General features: G+C 32.7%; 1 non-coding gene across 1 annotated transcript; it reads left to right on the top strand.

Moving 5' to 3' along the window:
• The first annotated feature begins 4,507 nt into the window (after positions 1–4,507).
• On the top strand, positions 4,508–4,611 carry LOC127552562 (U6 spliceosomal RNA). Its single transcript, XR_007951437.1, has one exon. It is a non-coding gene; the product is annotated as a U6 spliceosomal RNA (small nuclear RNA).
• The last annotated feature ends 3,037 nt before the right edge of the window (positions 4,612–7,648 follow it).

Here is a 7,648-nt window from a genome sequence, read left to right as displayed (position 1 = left end):
CAAAATGTTGATCTAATTAAAACAGATAAGGAAGGAAACTAAATCCTACTTACAGGTACCATAGATAATGAAGTAATAGCAACACTAAACATATATGCACACAGTGGGATTAAATGTGAATTCCTAGAGGAGAAGTTAAGAGAGATGCAAGAAGAATTAGACAGCAAAACTATACTACTGGAGGATCTCAACCTTGCTTTCTCAGAACTAGATAAACTGAACCACAAAATAAATAAGAAAGAAGTTAAAGAGTTAAATTGAATCCTAGAAAATTTAGGAATGAGAGACCTTTGGAAAAAAATTGAATGGAGCCAGAGTTGAATATACTTTTTTCCTTGGCAATACATGGAATCCATAGCAAAACTGACCATGTGTAAGAGCATAAAAACCTCAAAATCAAATGCAGAAAGGCAGAAATAATAAATGCATTTTTCTTAGATCATAATGGAATAAAAATTACATGCAATAAAAGACCAGGGGGAAATAGACCAAAAATTAATTGTAAACTAAGTAATCTAATCCTAAAGAAAGAGTGGATAAAATAACAAATCATAGACATATTCAAGAATGCCTTCAAGAGAATGACAACAATGAAACAACATACCAAAATTTGTGGAATGCAGCCAAAGTGGTTATTAGGATACATTTTGTATCTCTAGATACTTACTTATATAAAATAAAGAAAGAGAACATCAATAAATTGGGCTTGCAACTAAAAAAAAAAGGTTGAAAAGGAAGAAAATGGAGAAATACCTACAAAAATATAGGTTGCCCAGATTAACAGAAGAGGAGATAAATTACTTAAATAGTCCCATTTTAGAAAAAGAAATAGAACAAGCTGTTAATTAACTCCCTAAGAAAAATTCTCCAGGGCCAAATGGATTTAAATGTGTATTCTACCAAACACTTAAAGAACAATTAATTTAAATACAATGCAAAGTATCTAAATAAATAGGGAAAAAATGAGTCCTACCAAATTCCTCTTTATAACACAGATATGGTAGTGATACCTAAACCAGGTAGGGTGAAGACAGAGAAAAAAAATATAGATCAATTTACCTAATGAATATTGATGCAAAATCTTAAATAAAAGATTAGCAAAAAAAATTACAGAAAGTCATCCCCAGGATAATACAACATGACTAAATAGGATTTATAATAGGAATGCAGGGCTGGTTCAGTATTAGGAAAAATATTAGTGTAATTGACTATATCAGTAATCAAACTAACAAAAACCATATGTTTATTTCAAAAGATGCATAAAAAGCATTTGATAAAATCCAACACACATTCCTAATAAATAATAGAGTATCAGTAGTATCTATTTAAAACCATCAGCAAGTGTTATATGTAATGGGGACAAACTGGAACCATTGCCAATAAGATCAGGGGTGAAACAAGATTGCCCACCATCACCATTACTAATCAATATTGTATTAGAAATGTTATTTGGCAATGAGAGAAGAAAAAGAGAATAAAGGAATTAGAGTAGGTAATGAGGAAAACAAATTATCACTCTTTGCAGATGATATGATGGTATACCTAGAGGTCCCCAGGGAATCAACTAAAAAAAAAAAAAAAAAAAAAAAAAAAAAAAAAACTACCAGAAACAATTCACAACTTTAGCAAAATTGCAGGATACAAAATAAATCCACATCAATCTTTTGCATTTTGATATATTACCAACAATATCCAGCAGCAAGAGCTACAAAGAGAAATTCCATTTAAAATAACTGTTGATAACATAAAATATTTGGGAATCTATCCATGAAGGCAATATAGAGTAGTGGTCATCAAAACCATTTGGTACTCACTACACACCTCTCAGATTGACTAAGATGAGAGGAAAAGATAATGATGAATGTTGGAGGAAATGTGGGAAAACTGGGACACTAATACATTGTTAGCAGAGTTGTGAACTGATCCAACCATTTTGAAGAGCAATTTGGGCTACCAACAAGTTTATAACGTTTGACCAGTGTTTTTACTGGGTTTATATTCCAAAAAGATCTTTAAGGAGGAAAAAGGACCTACATGTGCAAAAATGTTTGTGGCAGCCCTTTTGTAGTGGTGAAAAACTGGAAACCAAGTGGATGCCCATTAGTTGGTGAATGATTGAATAAGTTATGGTATATGAATGTTATGGAATATTATTGTTGTAAGAAGTGACCAGCAGGACGATTTTAAAGAGGCCTGGAGAGACTTACATAAACTGATGCTGAAGAAAGTGAGCAGAACCAGGAGATCAGTATACACATCAACAAGAAGAGTATATGATGATCAATTCTGATGAATGTGGCTCTCTTCAATAATAGGACCATTCAGAACAAATCCAGTAACCTTGTGATGAAGAGAGTAATCTACATCCAAAGAAAGGACTGTGGAAACTGAGTGTATATCACAACATATCCTTTTAACTTTTTTTTGTTGTTGTTTGCTTGCATTTTGTTTTCATTCTCATTTTTTTTTCCCTTTTTGATTTGATTTTTCTTGTGCAGCAAGATGATTGTGTAAATATATGTGCATATATTAGACTTAACATATAATTCTACTATGTTTAACATGCATTAGATTATGTTAAGGGAAGGGATGAAGAGAAATGGGAAAAATTGAAACATAGGGTTTTGCAAGGGTTAATGTTGAAATATTATCAATGCATATTTTTTTGAACATTAAAAAGCTTAAGAAATAGAGTGGTTCATCAGTGGGATAGATTAGAATCACAGGACAAAATAGGCAAGAAATAGAGCAACTTAGTGTTTGACAATCCCAAAGTCTCCAGCTTTTGGGATAAGAACTCACAATTTGACAAAAACTGCTGGGGAAATTGGAAACTAGTATGGAACAAATTAGGGTTTGGCCCACACTTAACATCACATACCAAGATAATATCTAAATGAGTTCTTGGTTTAGACATAAATAGTGATATTATAAGCAAATTAGAGGAACATAGGATAGTTTGCCATTCAGATCTGTAGAGAAGGAAGGCATTTGTGTTCATAGAAGAATGAGAGATCATTATTGAACAAAAACAACAATTTTTGTACAAACAAAACTAATGCAAACAAAATCAGAAAGGAAGCGATAAATTGGGAAATTATTTTTACATTTAAGGGTTATGATAAAGGTCTCATTTCTAAAATATATAGAGAATTGACTCAAATTTATAATAATTCAAGCCATTCTCCAACTGATAAATGGTTAAAGGATATGAACAATTTTCAGATGAAGAAATTAAAATAATTTGTAATCACATGAAAAGATGCTCTAAATCACTCTTGATGAGAGAAATGTAAAAATTAAGAGAACCCTGAGACACCACTACACACCTCTTAGATTGGCTAAGATGACAGGAAATAATGCTGTTAAATGTTGAAAGGAATGTGGGAAAACTGGGACACTAATACCTTAGTTGGTGTAACTGTGAATGGATCCAACCATTCTGGAAGCAATTTGGAATTATGCTCAAAAAGTTATAAAACTGTGCATACCATTTGATCCAACAGAATCTCTACTGGGCTTATATCCAAAAGAAATCTTAAAGGATGGAAAGAGACCCACATGTGCAAAAATGTTTGTGGTAGCCCTTTCTGTAGTGGCAAGAAACTGGAAACTAAGTGGGATGCCCATGAATTGGAGAATGGCTGAATAAATTATGGTATATGAATGTTATGGAACATTATTGTTCTGTAAGAAATGACCAGCAGGATGATTTTAGAGAAGCCTGGAGAGACTTAAATGAACTGATGCTAAGTGAAGTTAGTAGAACCAAGAGATCATTGTACAGGACAACATCAATATTATATGATGATTAATTCTGATAGACATGACTCTTTCCAACAATGAGATAAATGATGCCAGTTCCAATGATCTTGTGATGAAGAGAGCCATCTACACCTAGAGAGAGAGCTATGGGAATTGAATGTGGATCACAACACAACATTCTCACTCTTTTTGTTGTTCACTTGCATTTTCTTACTCAATTTTTTTATCTGATTTCTCTTGTGCAGCAAGAAAATTATATAAATATGTTTACACATGTCAGATTTAATATGTATTTAAAAATCTTTAACATATATTGAATCACTTGCCATCTAAGGGATGGAGTGGCAGGAAGGAGAATATTGAAATACCAGGCTATGCCAGGGTCAATATTGTAAAATTATCTGTGCATATATTTTGAAAATAAAAAAAAAAAGCTTTATTTAAAAAAAGAAAATCATAAAGCTTTAATAAAAAAAATGGTACTGGCTAAGAAATAGAGTAGTTGATCAGTCAAATCAATTAGGTTCACTAACTGGACAAAATAGTTGAGGACTATAATAATCTAGCATTTGACAAACTCAAAGACCCCAGCTTTTGGGATTAAAAACTCACTTTTTGACAAAAACTGCTGGAAAAGTTGGAAACTAGTATGGCAGAAACTAGGCATTGACCCACACCTAACAATGTATACCAAGATAAGGTTGGAATGGCTTCATGATTTAGACATAAAGAGTGATATTATGTGCTTGCTTCAGCAGTATTCATAATAAAATTGGAATGATAGAGAGATTAGCATGGCTCCTGCACAAGAATGACATGCAAATTTGTGAAGCGTTCCATATTTAATTTTTTTTAAAGAGTGATTATAAGCAACTTAGAAGAACATAGGATAGTTTTCCTCTCAAATCTGTGTGTGTGTGTGTGGGTGGGGGGAATCAATTTATGACCAAAAAAAATTGGAGATCATTATTGATCACCAAATAGATAATTTTGATTATATTAAGTTAAAAAGTTTTATACAAACAAAACTAATGCAGACAAGATTAGAAGGGAAGCAATAAACTGGGAAAACATTTTTACATCCAAAGGATCTGATAAAGGCCTCATTTCTAAAATATATAGAAAATTGATTCAAATTTAAGAATTCAAGCCATTCTCCAATTGATAAATGGTCAAAGGATGTGAAGAGGCAATTTCCAGATGAAGAAATTAAAACCATTTCTAGTCATATGAAAATGTGCTCTAAATGATTATGGATCAGAGAAATGCAAATTAAGATCACCACTTGACTTACTACTGCACACTTCTCAGGTTGACTAAGATGAAAGCAAAATATAATGATGAATATTGGAGGGGATGTGGGAAAACTGGGACACTAGAACATTGTTGGTGGGGCTGTGAATAGATTCAATCATTCTGGAGAGCAACTTGGAACTATGCCCAAAGGACTATCAAACTATGCATACCCTTTGATCTATGACTTTGATGGGCTATATATATATTCCAGTATTGAGAATAATCAAGTCAAAGGCACAACGATGGAAGAAGTGATATGTGCAGAACTAAGAGAAGGACATTTTAGCTGAATTGTCTTACTTAGAATGTATACAAACTTGAATGATTGAAGATATGGAAAAGTGACATAATATAAGTAAAAAAAATAGATAAATAAGCATTTTTGGGATGAGACTGGAAATAAATGGGTAAATGGTTGAAATATTTTATAGATAAATGAAAAACAAAAATAATGATAGTATCTCACATATAAATTCTGTTTTACAAGTTACAACACTTTTCTTATAACTTGCAATTTTTTTTTAAGGATTATTAGCCTGTTTACACAGATGAAGAAACTGAAGTTCAGAGAGTTTAAAATGGTTTGCTATGGGAGGATTCTGGGAAGATGGCAGAGTAGGTTAATAAATTTCACATTCTTCCAATTTTCCCCACAAATAGAAAAAAAAATACCTCAGGGTGAAAAAAAAGATTGGTCAAAAATCAAGAAGGCTTGGGGCAGAATGGGGCTCCTCCTGATACAAACCCAGAAGATGTGAAGAAAGATTTCTAGCTGAGGATTACCCTGTTTGAATTGCAAACACCTCTGGGCTAGCTCCCAAGAAACCTCAAGTATAGATGCTGTGGCCTAACTAGGTGTGACTAGAGCCAGCAGGAGGCATAGAAACTTTCATTTCCTAGACTGTGAAATTGGGTTTAACTCTGGAAAAAAGTGAGTGAATCTAGGCTGATTGGGGACACCAAACCCATCTGTGCTACTGAAACAAGATCCTGGGTGAGAAGGAACCAGCACCCTGAGTGCAGAGGCAGTGGAGTAGAGGTACTGCTAGTTGTGGGCACATACAGGAGGGGGGAAGTCTTGCTTTGACGTTTTTGGTCAGAGTAGAGAGCTGAAGGGAAGCTTGAGGCACTATCCCCTCACCTCAGATTAAAAGTGCTACACTAATACACCTATTTTTTTTTTTTTAATGAAACTGCAAAGAATAAAGAACCACACCGTTGAAATGTGTTATGGAAGCAAGGAAGAGCAGGGTTCATCTTTAGAGAACACGTTAGTTTAAAAAAAAAGTTTAAAAAAAAAGACAATTTATAGAGGAACTCAAAATAAAAAAAATATATAAAAAATTTACTAAGAGACATTGAATAACAAGTAAAAAGAAAATTTAAAAAAAACAAAACAAGATTATGAAAAAAATTAATAAATTGTAAAAGGAGGTACAGAATTTCAAAGATGAAAATTAGAATTGGGCAAAGGGAAGCCTGTAAAGCAATGAAAGCTCAAGAAATAAAACAGATTATAAAGAACAACAACAACAACAAAAATAGACCAGAATGTGAAACATCTTAACAAAAAAAAAAAAAAAAAAAAAGATAGATCTGGAGAACAGATCCAGAAAAGAAAATGTAGTAATAATTGAACTGCCAGAAAATTGTGACACACACACACACAAAAAAAAAAACAACCTTGACACAATAATGCAGGAAATAATCCACCAAAATTGTTTTGGAGTGATAGAATATGAAGGGAAAGTAGAAATAGAAAAAATCCACTAATCACCACCTAATGAGATGCTTTGTAGAAAACGCACAGGAATGTTATTGCCAAATTTTGAAACCTCCAGAACAAAGAGAAAATTTTGCAAGAAACAAGAAATAAACAATTCCAAATATGCTGGAGCTACAATTAGAATTGTGCAAGACTTAGCAGCAGCTACTGTAAAAGACCGCACATCCTGCAGTCATACCTACCAACATTCAAATGAATTAAGCCTATGGTCAAAAAAATTGTATCCAACAAAATTATCTATAAATTTGAATAAGAAAAAGTGGAAATTCAACAAATTTGCAGATATTCAGGACTTTCTATCAACCAGACCTGAATTTAACAGAAAACTTAACATAGAAGAGCCAGTATGAAAGATCAGCTTTTTAACAAGTACAAACTGTTTAAACATGGAGAAATTATATATAATGTATATGCACACACATATATATGTGTGTATATATATATATATGCATACTATATGTTTGACTCATATCAATAATAGATTTTTTATTTTAGATTTTAAAAGAAAAATTGGCAAAGTAAAAATGGTAAATCACATTACAAATAAAGTGCAAAGAATAGCACAGAGGCATTAGAGGCAAAGAAGAAAGGCTCATTGTTCTGAAAACCTATGCATATCAGGAATGGATTTAATAAGCAACACTACATATATAACAAGAAGGATACAGCACCCTCCAAAATCTATAAAGAAATAAAGGAGAGAAGGGCAAAGGGGAAAGCAAAAGGTGAGGGAAGAAGGTAAGGGGGAAATCCTTGATTGGGAGGAGGTTAAAAAATAGTGAGGCAAGTTATGAAGCAAAA

This window comes from Antechinus flavipes, chromosome 2 (genome assembly GCF_016432865.1).
Source record: "Antechinus flavipes isolate AdamAnt ecotype Samford, QLD, Australia chromosome 2, AdamAnt_v2, whole genome shotgun sequence".
In the NCBI taxonomy this organism is placed as follows: Eukaryota; Metazoa; Chordata; class Mammalia; order Dasyuromorphia; family Dasyuridae; genus Antechinus; species Antechinus flavipes.
This window is presented reverse-complemented; position numbering and strand designations above follow the sequence as displayed.